Below are 17750 nucleotides of genomic sequence, written 5' to 3'. Positions count from 1 at the left end.
TAAACACCAAAAGTACTCTAAATTCCTAAAATTTCAGACTTCCATTGTGATACAATTTTCCACAATCTGACCTTAAACGTGGCAAATCGTTACGACAGACAAAATTTCAAGCTCTTTTTTTTTTCCTTATTCGAAAGAACACCATCGAAAAAAAAAACTTATTTTGATAGGAAAAAATGTGTTCTTTCTAATGATATAAACGAAAAGAAGATGCGAGGTGACAAACTTGAGCTACAGCACTTTGAAACTAGTCTATTTTTCACTTGAACGGTTTTGATAGCCACTTTGGATGACAATATCTTTTCTAAAATGGATGTTTAAGCTCTACAACTGTAACCCCTTAAAAAAAAGTACTTGTACAATATAATCACGTAGTGCGAACCTTTGAGTTATTTTTGTTCAGATTTTATGACAACTTAATATCTAGGAAAAAATTTCCCCACCGCGCTTTTTCAGGAGTTTACACGCGTGCTATAAAAAATATAATGAGCTCAAATTCACAACAATAAATGAGTATTATCAGCCAATCGTACTTTAAGCTCCAAAAATTTCAGGGTTCCAGGGTGATAAAGTTTTCTGCAAACTTTGGCTAAAGATGGCAATTCATCACAAAAAGCACATTCGCCATTTTGGGGGGTTTTTTTTTGGGGGGGGGGGATTCTATATCCTCAGGATTTGGATCTCGGAAGCTGAAAATTTGCATAGGCTAGTTTCAAGGCATCTCTACACCTCTATAAAATTTCATCCAATTCGGAGATGGTCAAGTGGAGACGATTTGAAAAATTAGGTCAGTTGACGTGGAGTGACTCGTATCTCATTCAATAATAAGGACATAAGCGAGAGGAACATTGGACTAATCTTATGACAACTTATCACAAACTTATTTTTTACCTCTTTATTTATATGTTATAAGCTATTTTTTGAGGGAGCATCTTGATATATTTCTTTCAATAGTCAAAGCTTGCAATGTTTTCTAAACACTTCATGGTAAAATTTTAAAAAACTGATGAAAAATTATACTGAGAAATAACCCAGCCGAAACAAGTATGTGCGCTAAAATAATTATCTACAACATATCATTCAATAATAAGGACAATAGTAAGGACATCAATGAAATGATTAACAATAAAAATTACTAAATCACAAACTTACATCTTAGCACTTTAAATGATTTTTAATAACTTATTGTTTGAGAACGAATCTTTATATATTCCTTCCAATAGGGATATATCAAGATGCTTATAAAAAGAAGCTTATTATACTTCCTAAAACACTACATGTCAAAATCAAAAATAAAAAAAAAACTAAAAAGCAATTTATGCTTAGACATAAACAAGCAGAAGCAAGATGTGCACAACAAAAATTAAAAATTCTGAGCGAGACAGCAAGTTTGTTTTCGTTGCTTGACTTTTACAACAAAATTTATGCTTGGGCTCATTTATTAACTAATGGCAAGAATTTAACACCCCTACTTATTTTCTTAGACAACAATTCATTAGGAATTTTTTGAACAAATTTATCCTCCAACGGGCTTTTCATGGAGGTTAATGCTGTTCAGTTTTAGACAGCGAACTTTTTTTGTAAGGTTTGGTGCACGGTTCGCAGTATCAGACGCTGTTTTTCTTTTACGTCTAATTTTTGACGGTCGCTACGCAGTTTTGAGGTGGTTTTAAACTTGCTTAAACGGAAGCTTAAGACAGTAGGGTGTTAACTTTTGATATCGTTCTCATTTTTTCCATTGACAATCGTACCTGTAGTGCACCGAAACGTAGTTGTATGTTGTGTTCATTTTTACTTTCTCTATATCTAATCTATAGAAAGAAGCATTGGATTCGTCAACATTTTTGAGTTTTGTCGGATTTGCACGTTTTAAGACACGCAGAGTACATTCTGACTATTTTCGGAAAATGTCTGTCTGTGTGTATGTCTCTCTGTATGTATATGATTTTTTTTTTTTTTTTTTTTGCCTGCTCGATCCAAAAAAACTAACGCATTAAATTTGACGAAATTTGGTAACCATATGTGCCCCTATGTGATTTGGTGCTCAATAGTTTTGGCGTCGATTCTTCAAAGGCGTGGAGTAATCGAGTGCTTCCTCTGTTAGGCTTGAGTAGGCTTGTAAAGGTGTTGATTCAATGTTGGGGCCAATATCTGAAAGGGGCTTGAGCACTCAAGTATTTTTTTCTCGTTACTTGTGATAACTTTATCGCAAAAAGTAATGAACGATTTGAAAGAAAATGTGTCTACTAACATTAGAGTACAAAAGCTGATTCGATTGTGATGGCAATAAGTTCGGGAGGGGGGGGGGGGTGCAATTGAACGTTCTTTCTCGCTCGTTGCGAATGCTGTATTTCAAGAAGTAATCCTGAGATTTAGTTTACATTTGGAATAAAAGTATACCTATACAAGAAAAAACGAGCTGATGTGTGCATCACATGACTTCCTTTTACTCCAATTTAATGTCATTTCCTCATTATTTTGCAATTTTAATGTGATTCAATTGTTTACTCTCTAAATATCACCAACAGTGGCCAAATTGAAACCAAATTTAGAATTTAAAAAAAAATCGCCAAATTTGTCGCAAAATTTGTCCGACAAATTATAACACCACTTGAGTTTAAATCGAAATTAACAATGATTTCCCCCCAAAAAGGGGCAAAAGACCCCCTTAGGAACAACCAAATGCAACCAAAACGGAAGGTGCACAACTAGGCCCCACTAGGAGTCTTCGTACCAAATTTCAACTTTCTAGGACATACCGTTTTTGAGTTATGCGAGATACATACACGCATACACACATACACACATACGCATATACGCACATACATACAGACGTCACGAGAAAACTCGTTGTAATTAACTCGGGGATCGTCAAAATGGATGTTTCAGGTGTCTGTAGGTTCCTAGGCATATATCCACGTGTGGTCGGGTCGAAAAAAAACTCAACATTCATTCGGGGGTGAGAAAAATGGAAATTAAGGCCGATTTTTGAGTGCAAATTTTTTCGCGAATACAATACTTCCTTTTTTGTAAAAGGAAGTAAAAATAGTGATTCAACTTTGGTGTAATCGCTCCGAGGCGGGTTGATTTTGGTTGTATTTTTCCCGAGTTATATGCAGTTTAATTTATTCACCAATAATTATTTATTTGAATATCAAGTATTCAAAAATATAATTCACATTAAATCATTTTCATCTACGAGTTCCTCGAGAAAACCTATCACGCGATTTAACTGTTGGAAAATTGCCGGGGAAATCTCAGTGGTCTTAAGTTTGTATACGTAGCCATCTCCTACTTGTTAACAAATATAATGCTTGTAATTAGTTAAAGCAATGCATTTAAAATGGATTCCATTTTTCGCGCTTTGACTCTGCTTTGTCAATAGCAAAACTTCTTACTAGGAGCGATTATATGTAAAAGCGGAGAACTCAGAAAAGAAATACAGAAGAAAGTGTCATGATGGCCACAACATACCAATTATATTATCTATTGTTACAATGTCTCTTGTTTTACAACAAATCCCTCCACTGAAGAATGTTTTTCTTTTTTTTTTTAACATAAAATATTCAATGTACCTATTTTATCAGCCAGAATATGCTTCACTAATTACCCCCGAATAATTTTCCCTTAAAAATCAAAGTCTCAGTCAGTAAAAATAAGTTCATTTTGTATTAATTGATAGGACCTTTGAATGCTAGCTAATTAAAATTTTTGATTGAAGAACTATGGCAAACTATTTTGCAATAGTAAGTTCTATTTTTACTTCTGATGGTTCCAAAAACAAATATTATCAAACTTTAATTTGGCTGTTTCTATTTCAGGAAATAAGCATGTTTTATTAGCATATGCAAACAATTAAACATCCCTTGCACATGTGTTTTTCAAACTTTAAAAAATTGAAAAGTTATTTAAAAAATGCATTAGCAAACCTTTAGTTCGATGTATGTGGAAGAAAAAATTCAGCTAAAAAAGTGAATTTTTGACCCAATTCTCTTTTGACAATTAAACAAACAAACAACAATTAACAATTGACAATTAAACAATGAACAAACAGTTAAACATCCCTTGCACATGTGTTTTTCAAACTTTAAAAAAATGAAAAGTTATTTAAAAAATGCATTATATAGAAAACCTTTAGTTCGTATTCAAAAAAGTGAATTTTTAACCCAATTCTCTTTTGACAATTAAACAAACAAACAACAATTAACAATTGACAATTAAACAATTAACAAACAATTAAACATCCCTTGCACATGGGTTTTTCAAACTTTAAAAAAATGAAAAGTTATTTTAAAAAGGCATTATATAGAAAACCTTTAGTTCGTGTTAAAAAAAGTGAATTTTTAACCCAATTCTCTTTTAACAATTAAATAAACAAACAACAATTAACAATTGACAATTAAACAATTAACAAACAATTAAACATCCCTTGCACATGGGTTTTTCAAACTTTAAAAAAATGAAAAGTTATTTTAAAAATGCATTATATAGAAAACCTTTAGTTCGTATTCAAAAAAGTGAATTTTTAACCCAATTCCCTTTTGACAATTAAACAAACAAACAACAATTATCAATTGACAGTTAAACAATTAACAAACAATTAAATATCCCTTGCACATGTGTTTTTCAAACTTTAAAAAAAAAGAAAAGTTATTTTAAAAATGCATTATATAGAAAACCTTTAGTTCGTATTCAAAAAAGTGAATTTTTAACCCAATTCCTTTTTGAAAATTAAACAAACAAACAACAATTAACAATTGACAATTAAACAATGAACAAACCATTAAGCATCCCCTGCAAATGTGTTTTTAAAACTTTAAAAAATTGAAAAGTTATTTAAGAAATGCATTATAGAAAACCTTTAGTTCGTTATATGTGGAAGAAAAAATTCAGCTAAAAAAACGAATTTTTAACGCAATTCTCTTTTGAAATACATTGTTCAGGTTTATGTGACTTTGCTATGTTCAGTGTTTGCTTAAACATTTTTTCATAGAAAACGTATAGGATGAATAAAACCCAGGAAGGGATATTCATGAAAGGAAATGTAAATGCTGAGGAGTAAAAAGTTAAAACAATTACAGCCTTTTCTATATTCGGCGAATTTTTCGGAGCTTCGGGGAAATAGGAATTCCTGTCTCATGATTGGAATTCCCTGCGAGACAAGTCAAAGAACCTACCGTAATCGGATTCCGATAGAACAGAGGCGGATATCTGGATTTGGAATTTTTCTGTGGAAATTGAATGTACGACTTCAAAATTAAATAAATTTCCAAGTTGGAAAATCTTGGTTTTAGAAATTTAGACTTATCTTTCTTAGAGCAGTGGACATATATTGTTTGAATTTATGAAGAATATCAGTACGTGGGCGAAAATTAAAGTCTTATTTTAAACTTTTGTGATATTGGTTAACTTTTTTGTACCATCGTTTAGATAGATTTTTGAGATAGTATAACTTAACATTAGGAAGTAATTTTGTCATCTTTACTAATAATAAAGCTGAATGTCCCTCTGTCTGTCCGGATGTCTGTCAGGATCTCTGTGACACGCATAGCGCCTAGACCGTTCGACCGATTTTCATGAAATTTGGCACAAAGTTAGTTTGTAGCGTGGGGGTGTGTACCTCGAAGCGATTTTTCGAAAATTCGATGTGGTTCTTTTTCTATTCGAATTTTAAGAATAAAAATATCATAAGATGGACGAGTAAATTACGAAATTATCATAACGTGGAACCGAAACATGGGCACAAGCCAATTGGCGAGATATGAAATTATCATAACGTGGAACCGTAACATGGGTACAAGCCAATTCGCGAGAAAATTCATCATACATTATTTGTAAATATACAGGCGAGCCAAAAGACCTTTCAATTTTTTTATTACGGGCAAAACCGTGCGGGTACCACTAGTCATTATATAAATTTAGAAATTTTTCCCAAAGTTTATCAAACTGGATCCGAAAAACTCTTTGTTTTTTCCACACAATTTTGAAAATAAAGTTAATGACACAAAAATAGCAAAAAAATATTTCCTAAACAATAAATTATGAAATTCATTTCGATAAAATAATGTCTCCTGAAATAGCGGAAATGAAAACTTATTGCAGTAAAATGTAAAAAGAGCATGGTGTCAAGAACAAGAAGTTTCGTCCAGAACTAAACGAGCATACTTTCCAGATTACCAATATTGACTTTCTAGAATCTAATCAATTTTCTCTTAATTAGCTAAGCCTGCAAATTATGTCAAACATACCTTTTTAAAATTTTAAGCTTATTTCCAAAAACAAAATTTGCCTCGCTCATCTGGTAAAATAGATACGCAAAAAAAAAAAAAAAAAAAAACATTAAGAGTAGCACTTTTTATACAAAACTAGCTGCGTCGCCCGGCTTTGCACGATCCACCTCGAAAATAAAAGTTACGTCATGTGACGCAAGTTCAACACTCAGGCTTGAACCAAAAAAAAAAAAAAAGTCAGTGAAATTTTGCGGCAGATTGCGGAAAACCCCCAAAAAGTAAACATTTTAAATCCCCTGATTACAGGAAAAGCCTCAAAACAAAAACAAGAGTTTTACCTGTTCATATTCGAGGAAAAAAAATGGCAACAGATCTTTTATCTCAATGATTTTCTTCACGCTATACATTTTAATAAAAGCGTTGTTGCGGAAAGTTGAGATGAAGCACTGAATAATAATTTGAATGGAGGAAAGCCTTCAAAAAATAGGGATTTTATGTCGAAATCCAAGCTTCATAATTAATAGTTTTAAATTGATATCTCCGCTAATTATTATCGGAGGATTATGTTAAATAGCCAAACATGAAGACGGGAAGATTACGAATCCATCGATACCTGGTTCGATGGTCAGTTCACTGTCGTTCGGGAGAAGAAGCTTGGACATACATAGATACGCTCAGTTTTTAATTGCATAAGAGATAGCTAATATATTTTTTCGATTAAAAACAAAATCTTTAATCTCTTTTTAAAAGAAAAAAAGTTAAAAATAATAAGAGCATTAAAATACATACATTATATCAAAAAAATCCTTTGATAAGATTTTATTTTCTTTTATACTGTCAAAAAATAATTTAAGAAATAAATAAATATACTTTAAAAAATTATAAAAAATAATAAAATTTAAACTTAACAAAAACAAATGCCTGCGCTGAGTCAGAATTTTGCGTTATTTGTCGTTGCCAAAAATAAAAAACATAAATAAAAGCTTAAGAATGAAAATTTAAACAAATCATATCAGCAATAATTAATTCACAATAAAAACCAGGAATGTGGAGTCGAAATCGATCTAATTTTGGGGTAAAGTAGTTGGGGTCAAGAATCAAAAGTTTTCAAGTCAAAGACTCGGAGTCAGAGTCTTTGACCAAAAGTTGATAGTATACACACAACCAACACAGTATATTAAATTTTTTGAAGGCAAAAATAATTGTTCACGATGTCGTTAGTGTGTTGAAGAATTTTATGTTTCCCAAAAAAATATCTTTAAAATGGCTGAATGAAAAGCGAAACATGCTCTAGTGTTTCTAATCAAGAGCTTTTTCAAATAAAGTTTCTTTGAAGCAAATCCGCCTTTTATCTCGGGATCTACTTTAACCCTAAACTTCCCCATATGCACTTTTTTTTGAACTGTTCAAAATTGAACGGAAAACTCTTCACATCTAAAAGATTGTTTCCGATTGAAGCAAATTCGCATTTAAGTTCGGGATTTTTATGTATCATAAATTTCCCAGTAGGCGCAAAAGTTAAGTTTTTTTTTAACTGTTTAAAACTGAACAAAAAACTGTTCAAATCAAAAAGTGAAAAAATGGAATGACTTGTCCTTGCCGAGCTGTTTCCGTCAGAAAAAAGTTTGTTTGGAATCGTTGTTTGTTTGATCGTAAATTGTGAAAAAGTTTTTTATGCAGTAACAAAGAAATAATTGAAGAGAAAACAAATATAATTACGCAATTTATTGCAAATGTTTAACATGCGAAATAATATCAAGGAAAATAGTTTTGTGCACAAGACAAAGTAATTTTCGTGTATCCTATTCCGTGTTAAATAAATATATTAGTAAATTTCTAAAAGGAGATATTTTCCCTTTTACTTCCTTTTGCAAAAAAGGAAGTATTGTATTGGCGAAAAAAATTTCACTCAAAAATCGACCTTAATTTCCATTTTGCTCACCCCCGAATGAATGTTGAGTTTATTTTTCAACCCGACCACACGTGGATATATGCCTAGGAACCTACAGACACCTGAAACATCCATTTTGACGACCCCCGAGTTAATTACAACGAATTTTCTCGTGACGTCTGTATGTATGTGCGTATATGCGTATGTGTGTATGTGTGTATGCGTGTATGTATCTCGCATAACTCAAAAACGGTATGTCCTAGAAAGTTGAAATTTGGTACTTAGACTTCTAGTGGGGTCTAGTTTTGCACCTCCCTTTTTGGTTGAATTCGGATGCTCCAAAGGGGGTCTTTTGCCTCTTTTTTGGGGGGAAATCATTGTTAATTTCGATGTAAACTCAAGTGGTGTTATAATTTGGGGGACACTTGGAGATGTATCACCAGTCTTTTGGTCGCCAAGTTTTTTCGCCAACTTGGCTACAAATTTGGCGATTTTCTTTATTTATTTATTTATTTATTTTTTCTGATTTTAATTTGGCCACTGTTGGTGATATTTAGAGAGTAAACTATTGAATCACATTAAAACTTCCAATAATGAGAAATGACATTAAATTGGAGTAAAAGAAAGTCATGTGATGCACACATCAGCTCGTTTGTAATGCAAATCATTTTTCTTAAATGATGGACAAGTATTCATTAGGAACAAGCTTTAAAACTTATTCTTCGTCATGACAAATAACCCACTTTTTGTTGACACAATTATTTAAACTATAAAATAAAATTGTTCCGATAAAGACAAAAACAATGGAGCTTGTGATCATAACACACTCAGGGTGTCAAATTGTTCAAATGACATTTAACTAGTATCCTTATATATTATTTCTGTAGCTTGTTTTTGGTTTCTACGTCAGATTTTCCTCAATTCTTGATCGATTTCTTTGATTTACACCTTATTTTAAAGATTATGGTGCTGGCTACTGACGAAAAATAGACCCAAAAAAATTGTTAAAAAAAATTGTTTTTTCGGGCAAGAAACCTGTTTTAAAGAACCAGAATGAGGTTTTCGGTTAAACTTATAACTTTAACTTGCACTATTACCGACAGAGCTGAATAGCTTGATCGGCAGAGCGTTCTCCTCGTGACCAGGAGAATGAGTGTTCGGGCCCACGTCCGGACAATCTGCATCAAAAAATTAGCGAAATATCGCGCATTACAAGAACACTTAATATAACAAATGTGATGGAATAGAATGAATGAGAAGGAAATGCTCCTTGGTGTTATGAAAACTTGATGTGACTTTGTGCTAAATTGCTTCTAAATTGTACGTTTTTATTTATTTATTTTTTTTAAGCTTTGGCTCTGGTAAGAAAATTAAAGCATAATGTAAGCGAAAATATAAGTAACAGGTTTAAGATTTCAGACTACAATAGAATTGTTTTTTGTTCAGAAAAAAATTACTACCTCAATTTGAAGGGTAAAATATATATTTTTTCTTCTTTTTGCAAAAAAACAAATAGCTTATCACATTTTTACTAATTCGAAAAGCTACGCTTAAAAAAGAGCATAGTTCAATTTATTTTGTATTTTAACCGTGCTGTTAAATAATGAACACGTGCTGCCATCTAAGTCAAAGAGGTTCAAGCAGCCTGCTGTAACAAATTGTAAAAATTTTCAAAAATAAAAACATTTTTCTTCAATATCTTATCTTATATACTATTCCCCTCTCATTTTAAAACTTATCAGGCTGGCTAATGACGAAAAATAGACTTACGGTCGAAAAATCAAGTTTTCGAAAATGCCCCTTGCTGTTTCAAAACCTTGATGCAGCCTGTAGTTCTTCATACATATTTTAAAAGCAAAGTTCTAATGCAGTTTTCCAATTTTTTACGTCGCTTTCGGCAAAAAAAAAAAAAAAAAATAACTTGCGTGTGTGTGTGTTCATATTTTAATAAAGCTTAAAAGCACTGGACTTAGTTGTTCGGTTAAATTGATAAGTTTTTTTCGGTAGAGCGTTCGGCTATGAACTATTTGAACTTCGGGCAAGCTTGGGTTGTCCGACACAATATCAAATTTACATTAATATTACGCATTACATGTACTCATAACATACACACGTAATAAAATAAATGCAGTGGGAATGCTACTTGGTGTTTCGACTCCTTTATGCAGGCTACAGTTATCATTTTGATAAGTTGACTGCTAATCGAAGGGTGTCTTCTTTTTTTTTAAAGCTTTGACTCCATCCAGACCACTCAGCATAATGTAAGCATAAAAAAATATTAGATTTACCTCAAGGAAATCCCTTTGTGCAGAAAAACATTTTCATTGTATGCTGAAATGTAGATGTTTCTAATAGCAGTGTTCGACTTTTTGTACAAATGAAAAAATACTACGCCAAATTAAAACTACGAGTTTCACCCAGTAAACCTTTAATTTTTATTCGCGCGAATACGATGAAAAACATTAAAATTATCATCAGCTTCATTAGTAAGAAACCATTTTCTAGTCCTCTGCTTTCTGCTGAAAAAAAAAATACATTTTGTCTACGTTCGAGAAATTACACTTAAAAAACGGATTCAGTTCAACTGGTTTTGGTTATGAATTTCAAGTGTTCGATTAAAAGAGAAACATGTGCGGGCATTTAAGCCGTAACGGTTAAAGAAACCTTTTATGTGAAATAGTTCAATATTCAAAGATAAAAACACTTATTTCCAATCTAATTTATTTTTTCTCTAGAATGTTTTTTTATATCGCTATGTGCGATCTTGGTCATTCTTTAATCAAATTCCATGCTTTACGAATAATTTTAAATCGTATCATGCTGGTTAATGACAAAATATAGAAGCATGTTCTTATTATTTATTTTTCGGCAAGAAGATTTTTTGCTGTTTTTTACTACGCATTTCTTCAATGAATAGCTTTCGAAAAGGAAGGCACAATTGCTAGGTTTGTTGGGGTGTCCGGCTGTTAATCAGAATGGCGCAAATTCTAATCCGTGCCAATAAATATCCCTTTAATGTTTCCTTTTTCCCGTCAAATGCTCACATAAGCAGGACTGTATTTGAGACAACCTGTTTTTTCGCATGAACAATTATTGTTTTTTCACGAGCCACTACTCAGCCACACTTTTAATGATATTTATGTTTGCATTGAAAATACGTACCACCAAAAAGTGAGCGATGATCAAATTATCACAACGTTGTATTTAACGAGGTTTTGTTACTGATGTCTTCAAATTACATGCCTTCTCTTCTGCGCTTACTTTTTTTCGGTACTTCTTCATAATGTTCTTCCATTGAAATTTTTAAAGACCGAAATGCCTTATGAAACGATTCGAAGCACAGTGCGGAGTTCCGCACGGGTCGACTAGTTAGTTGTATTTAGGTTTTGTACATTAAATACTATCTTCCACCTTGTATGTAATACACCGTCAAATACTGCGGAATGATCCTATAATTTGTCGAACGATGAATGCAAGAGTTGTATATTTTGCCAAAATATTAAAGGAATGTTTGGTTCACTTATATCTCAGCTATCAAAACTGAAAATTTATCTATGAGAATATAATTTTTTTTTTAACTCTGAAAAATTGATCCAAATAAACGGGGTCTAGATTAATGAGATTCTATTTTATAAAAAAATAAGGGTTTGAAAGTAAAACTTTGTTGACTTGGTAAAAGTACTTGACACGTATGACTTGTTCAGCGTGTTTTTTTTTTTTTTTTTTTCCTAAATACATTCTCCGAATCTGTTTCCGCAAATTAAATAAATATATACTTTGCTTTCCTACTAATTAATTTTTAGTGTACGTTATAAAAAGGAACAAATAGTGAACTACTTCCATAGAAAAACCGACATTTTATCCCTCACTTGACAGTTCTATATTTAGCATAAAAAATGTTTTTAAACTTTCAAGAACAAACATTTTTTGCCTACGAATCCACATACAAGTATAATTTCATATTTAAAAAAAATCTGCTTATTGAACGCTTTGAGACTAAAGATATATCTGTCACGCGCGGGACAATGTCTGCTTTTTGCAAAATTGCCCATCTTATACATATAAAATCTGAGTATCTATCTATCTATCTATCTATCTATGTCCAAGCTTCTTCTCCCGAACGACAGTGAACTGACCATCGAACCAGGTATCGATGGATTCGTCATCTTCCCGTCTTCATGTTTGGCTATTTAACATAATCCTCCGATAATAATTAGCGGAGATATCAATTAAAAACTATTAATTATGACTCTTAGATTTCAAAATCAAATCCCTATTTTTCGAAGGCTTTCCTCCATTCAAATTATTATTCAGTGCTTCAACTCAACTTTCCGGATGAACGCTTTTATTAAAATTTACAGCGTGAAGAAAATCATTGAAAAGAAACATCTGTTGCAATTTTTTTTTCTCGAATATAAAGAAATAAAATTAGGCTTTTGTTTTAAGGCTTTTCCTGTAATCAGGGTGTTTAAGTTGTTTACTTTTCGATTATTTTGCCGTAATCTGCAGCAAAATTTTGCTGTTTTTTTTTTTTTTTTTTTTGTTCAAGCCTGATTGTTAAATACGCGTCACATGACATAACTTTCATTTTCGAGGAGGACCGTGCACGTCGTAAAGTAAATGAGTGATTTACAAGTTATTTGAGTTCTTTGAGGGTTTGTACCTGGAAAACGGATTGATGTAATTCTTGTACGACCATGTGGATAGAATCCATCCAAATATTTATCTGAGTGGTATGTTGCATTAATAAACACCCGGGCAACGCCGTGTAGTAGACTATTTTATGTAAAAAGCGGATTGTTATTGTGCATAAATATTTCCGATATAGTCTATCAGATGTAATTCAGTTTAACGTGAGTAAAGATTATAGTTGATAATGCATATATTTTCCCCTTTTGTGCTGACTGAAAATGTACTCATAACTTGTATCATTGATAACGATTATTAACGTTGATGAGGTGTTTTGGCAAAAATATGTTTTACTGGTGTTTTGCAAACCTTGCTTTACGCGCATTTATTTATTCCTTAACGCGTTAGAAACTAGTGTCAGTGTACTACAAAAGCATCAACTGGACTGCTCTTACATTTTTTAGGTAGCCCGTGCAACGCCGGGCACGCAGCTAGTCTTATACATATAAAATCTGAGTATCTATCTATCTATCTATCTATGTCCAAGCTTCTTCTCCCGAACGACAGTGAACTGACCATCGAACCAGGTATCGATGGATTCGTCATCTTCCCGTCTTCATGTTTGGCTATTTAACATAATCCTCCGATAATAATTAGCGGAGATATCAATTAAAAATTATTAATTATGACTCTTAGATTTCAAAATAAAATCCATATTTTTCGAAGGCTTTCCTCCATTCAAATTATTATTCAGTGCTTCAACTCAACTTTCCGGATGAACGCTTTTATTAAAATTTACAGCGTGAAGAAAATCATTGAGATGCAAGATCTGTTGCCATTTCTTTTTCTCGAATATAAAGAAATAAAATTAGGCTTTTGTTTTAAGGCTTTTCCTGTAATCAGGGTGTTTAAGTTGTTTACTTTTCGATTATTTTGCCGTAATCTGCAGCAAAATTTTGCTGTTTTTTTTTTTTTTTTTTTTGTTCAAGCCTGATTGTTAAATACGCGTCACATGACATAACTTTCATTTTCGAGGAGGACCGTGCACGTCGTAAAGTAAATGAGTGATTTACATGCAGTTTATTTTTAGTTACCTAACCTTAGTTAAACCTTGCTTTACGCGCATTTATTTATTCCTTAACGCGTTAGAAACTAGTGTCAGTGTACTACAAAAGCATCAACTGGACTGCTCTTACATTTTTTAGGTAGCCCGTGCAACGCCGGGCACGCAGCTAGTCTTATACATATAAAATCTGAGTATCTATCTATCTATCTATCTATCTATGTCCAAGCTTCTTCTCCCGAACGACAGTGAACTGACCATCGAACCAGGTATCGATGGATTCGTCATCTTCCCGTCTTCATGTTTGGCTATTTAACATAATCCTCCGATAATAATTAGCGGAGATATCAATTAAAAATTATTAATTATGACTCTTAGATTTCAAAATAAAATCCATATTTTTCGAAGGCTTTCCTCCATTCAAATTATTATTCAGTGCTTCAACTCAACTTTCCGGATGAACGCTTTTATTAAAATGTATAGCGTGAAGAAAATCATTGAGATAAAAGATCTGTTGCCATTTTTTTCTCGAATATGAACAGGTAAAATTCTTGTTTTTGTTTTGAGGCTTTTCCTGTAATCAGGGGATTTAAAATGTTTCCTTTTTATGGTTTTTCCGCAATCTCTGCCGCAAAATTTCACTGACTTTTTTTTTTTGGTTCAAGCCTGATTGTTAAATACGCGTCACATGACATAACTTTCATTTTCGAGGAGGACCGTGCACGTCGTAAAGTAAATGAGTGATTTACAAGTTATTTGAGTTCTTTGAGGGTTTGTACCTGGAAAACGGATTGATGTAATTGTTGTACGACCATGTGGATAGAATCCATCCAAATATTTATCTGAGTGGTATGTTGCATTAATAAACACCCGGGCAACGCCGGGTAGTAGACTATTTTATGTAAAAAGCGGATTGTTATTGTGCATAAATATTTCCGATATAGTCTATCAGATGTAATTCAGTTTAACGTGAGTAAAGATTATAGTTGATAATGCATATATTTTCCCCTTTTGTGCTGACTGAAAATGTACTCATAACTTGTATCATTGATAACGATTATTAACGTTGATGAGGTGTTTTGGCAAAAATATGTTTTACTGGTGTTTTGCAAACCTTGCTTTACGCGCATTTATTTATTCCTTAACGCGTTAGAAACTAGTGTCAGTGTACTACAAAAGCATCAACTGGACTGCTCTTACATTTTTTAGGTAGCCCGTGCAACGCCGGGCACGCAGCTAGTAAGATTATAATACATATTACATATTTTGTCTTTCTACCAAGGTTAAAAATGTTATAGCTCAAGGCACAAAAGCACTGTTGATGCTTGGATTGTAATACTTCGCTTGCTAGCTATACAAAGCTTTGAAAGTGCTCATCCACAATTCGTTTTAAAAAAAAGTAAATAAGTGATATATTTAAAAAACTAAATTTAGGCAGTTTTTGCTTTTACTGGATAAATACTCTCTTTGAAAAAATTGTTCGGTTGTTTTATTTATGATAAAAATGACATAGTTTAGCTTTGTGTTTTGAATAATAGAGTGCCGGCCAAATTATTAGACCTAGACTGTTTTAAAAGCAATTTTTTTATTGATTACATAACTATAGATACATAAACGAGCAATGAAATAATTACCTAATATTTAGACTGCATTCCCTTGTTCTTGATGAGCATTTTAAGTCTTTTTGGCATACTTTTCGCAAGATTTATACCATTTCTTAACTTTTTAAAAAAAGAGGTAAAAAATTGTTTATACTCACTATTATATATACTCACATACACATACTCACTAATTACCTAAAACTAACTTTAAATATAACAGAAAACACTAATAAAAAAAACTAGTGAACTGTTTAAGCTGATTGAGGTTATGTTCCTGGTAGGTAGATAAACAAAGAACATAAACCAAGCAGACAGTGCTGCCACCGGCAAACATTAAAGTGTGATAAAATAACGTAATAATCAGTGTACAGTATGTACTGTACGAAAACAGTAAATTAAATAGTATTTTAGTACAAATAGTGTACAAAAAACACTCTTTAGTCTAATAATTTAGCCAGCACTGTATGTGCCATACCACAAATGAATGGTTATAAAATAATGAAAACATCTTAACCTAATAAAATTTTGATCTTCATTTCTGTCCATACATTTATTTCTATGTGTGTCTAAAAACCGCCAAAAAAAAAATCCGTTTCTATTCCTTCTTGAGATACGAAAGTACAAATCATGGTATACCAAAGAAAACGAGCTGATGTGTGCCTCACATGATTCCCTTTTACTCCAATTTAATGTCATTTTCTCATTATTGGCAGTTTTAATGCTATTCAATAGTTTATTCTATAAATATCACCAACAGTGGCCAAATTGAAACAAAATTAGAAAAAAAAACAAAAAAAAAACGCCAAATTTGTCGCCAAGTTGGCAAACAACTTGGCGATCAAAAGACTGGCGATATACCGCCAAGTGTCCGCCAAATTGTAACACCACTTGAGTTTACATCGAAATTAACAATGATTTCCCCCGAAAAAGGGGCAAAAGATCCCCTTAGAAACATCCGAATGCAACCAAAAGGGAAGGTGCACAATTAGACCCCACTAAGGGTCTGCGTACCAAATTTCAACTTTCTAGGCATACCGTTCTTGAGTTATGCGACATACATACGCACATCCACACATACATACGTACATACAGACGTCACGAGAAAACTCGTTGTAACTAACTCAGGAATCGTCAAAATGGATATTTCGCGTGTCTGTGCGTTCTTAGGCACTTTTCCACGTGTGGTCGAGTCGAAAAAAAAAAAAATTATTCATTTGGAGGTGAGAAAAATGGAAATTAAGGCCGATTTTTGAGTGAATTTTTTTTCGCGAATACAATACTTCCTTTTTTGTAAAAGGAAGTAAAAATATTTTGTGCAGAATTTAATGCCTATAAGTACCATAATAACTTTAGAGCTGTGTCAATCCGGGAAAAAAGGACGTCGGATTGAAGAGAGACGGGAGTTTATTTATTCAAAGCATTTTTGTCTCACGAGGATCTGCTTCATACATTATTGAACATCCAGTCTCAGCTGTCTCTCACTTTGAAAGCACCTGAAGGTTTCGAGTGGTAGATAAAATTTGGTTCCGGAAAGAAAAGAAAAAACTGGCCACTTTTACATAAATTTATTTATATTTTCGACCTGTGCTTTAAGAGAGAAAAAAGTATTAAGAGGTAAATACCAAAGAAAAAGAAAACATTTGAATAAAACCTGTGTAAATTTAGGGGAAAATGAAGCTACGAGCGATTTAGTAGCATGAGTTTTGGAGAGAAGGTAATTACATTTTTCATTGTTTGTGTAAAAATGACATATAGTTTGGTTTTGCATTTGAATAATATGAGCTAAACCGTACATAAATAATCATAGAATGATAACAACTAATTATGCATCTTAACCTAATAACATTATTCCGAGCAGTTATATATATTATTACGCTAAGATTTTTTTTTTCTTTTCACAACGGCTTGATTTTGTCAATAAATCATCAAACTTCACATCGTCGCCTCAAAGCAACAGTAGGATATCTTACTTGGGAATTCTTGGGATTAGATGTCTTACTGTTGCTCTGAGGCGTCGGTTTTTCGACGAAAAATAAACGGAAGCGTCACAATGTTGTGGTTTTTCAAGAAAAAAAAAGATTTATTCTGTTTTTTACTTCATTTTGCAAAAAAGCAAGTATTGTATTCGCGAAATAATTTTCACTCAAAAATCAGCCTTAATGTCCATTTTGCTCACCCCCGAAATAATGTTGAGTTTATTTTTCAACCCGACCACACGTGGATATATTCTTAGGAACGTACAGGCACCCGAAACAAAGATAGTTCACACGCAAAGATGTTCCACTCCGGTAGAAACGTATGTAACCTTCCTTTCGACCCCTGACGAAAAAGTGGTT

The sequence above is a fragment of the Uloborus diversus genome, chromosome 5 (assembly GCF_026930045.1).
Source record: "Uloborus diversus isolate 005 chromosome 5, Udiv.v.3.1, whole genome shotgun sequence".
Taxonomy (NCBI): Eukaryota; Metazoa; Arthropoda; class Arachnida; order Araneae; family Uloboridae; genus Uloborus; species Uloborus diversus.
Note: the sequence above shows the minus strand (reverse complement) of the source record.